This window comes from Piliocolobus tephrosceles, chromosome 3 (assembly GCF_002776525.5).
Source record: "Piliocolobus tephrosceles isolate RC106 chromosome 3, ASM277652v3, whole genome shotgun sequence".
Classification (NCBI taxonomy): domain Eukaryota; kingdom Metazoa; phylum Chordata; class Mammalia; order Primates; family Cercopithecidae; genus Piliocolobus; species Piliocolobus tephrosceles.
This window is the reverse complement of record NC_045436.1, coordinates 24584779-24586652: the sequence shown is the minus strand read 5'-3', so window position 1 is coordinate 24586652 and position 1874 is coordinate 24584779.

Here is a 1874-nt window from a genome sequence, read left to right as displayed (position 1 = left end):
GCTCTGTCGCCCGGGCTGGAGTGCAGTGGCCGGATCTCAGCTCACTGCAAGCTCTGCCTCCCGGGTTTACGCCATTCTCCTGCCTCAGCCTCCCGAGTAGCTGAGACTACAGGTGCCCGCCACCTCGCCCAGCTAGTTTTTGTATTTTTAGTAGAGACGGGGTTTCACCGTGTTAGCCAGGATGGTCTCGATCTCCTGACCTCATGATCCGCCCGTCTCGGCCTCCCAAAGTGCTGGGATTACAGGCTTGAGCCACCGCGCGCGGCATGTATTCTTTTCTTAATACTAATAAGCAATGCCAGGGAGTAACTGTGATCAAGTATATATGCACGCATGTCCTCATATTACAGGTGAGAAAGATAAAATTCAAGGAGATTATAAATTACTTGCTCAGGGTTGTGGAGCTAATAAATGGCAGAGCATGACTGAAACAATTTAGAATCGGGAAAGATATTAGCAATCTATTGATGAGATATAGGCTTGGGTCTCCTCTACAGATAAAAGGCAGTGTAAGTCCCGGGGGTGTGTCTGAGAGCACTTGGGGAGTATGTGAAGAGGCAACCAGAACACAGCACTCTACAGTCCTCTGATGGTCTTCATCTCTGTTCTTTTCCCAGAAAATATTAAACATTTAAAATATTTTAAAACTCTATTATAGTTTAGAGGATTGAAAACATTCAGTTTCACCTTTTTGTTTGTTTTTGAGGCAGAGTCTCGCTCTGTCGCAAAGGCTGGAGTGCAGTAGCATGATGTCGGTTCACTGCAACCTCCGCCTCCCGGGATTCTCCTGTCTCAGCCTCCCAAGTAGGTGGGATTATGGGTGTGCACTACCACGCCCGGCTAATTTTCTGTCTTTTTAGTAAAGATGGGGTTTCGCCGTGTTGCCCAGGTTGGTCTCCAACTCCTGAGGCGATCCGCCCGCCTCAGCCTCCCAAAGTGCTGGGATTACAGGCGTTGGCCACGTGCCTGGCCACTCAGTTTCATTTTTAAGACAGAACTCTTGAGGAAAGACAGAGACCCTCTCATATTGTTTTATACTCAGTACCTGCTTTAAGAAAAGACAAGAAAGTAAAACCAAAGACAGGCAGCCCGGCGCCAGGCCTGAAACCAGGCCTGAGCTTGCCTGGCCTAAACCCAGTAGTTAAAAATCAACTCATAACTTAGAAACTGATGTTATTCATAGATTCCAAACATTGTATAGAAGAACATTGTGAAACTCCCTGCCCTATTCTGTTTCACTCTGACCACTGGTGCATGCAGCCCCTGTCACGTACGTACCCCCTGCTCGCTCAAATCAATCATGACCCTTTCATGTGAAATCTTTAATGTTGTGAGCCCTCAAATTAAAAAGGACAGAAATTGTGCACTCGGGGGGCTCGGATTTTAAGGCAGTAGCTTGCCAGTGCTCCCAGCTGAATAAAGCCCTTCCTTCTACAATTCGGTGTCTGAGAGGTTTTGTCTGCGGCTCCTCCTGCTACATTCTCACTCATTTTGGCATTAAAACCCCTTTGGCAGAAAAACTGCTCTATTTTGATTATTTCCTTTATAATCGTAGGGTGGGGCCAAAACCAAATGGAATCAGCTAATAGATGGGAGGGACAGAATTGAGAAAGGATCACTTACCTCAGAAATGTAAATTAACCCAAATAATCTATTCTTTTACTTTGACTTCGGGCTCTGGGCTGATTACCTTTAGAAATTATAATGAGTGTTTATCTCTTGTCTCCCATTAGAGTCACTCTGGCCTTTGCCCAGACACTACACTGAAATGCTCCCACGCTTTTTTTTTTTTTTTTTTTTTGAGACGGAGTCTCGCTCTGTCACCCAGGCTGGAGTGCAGTGGCCGGATCTCAGCTCACTGCAAGCTCCGCCTC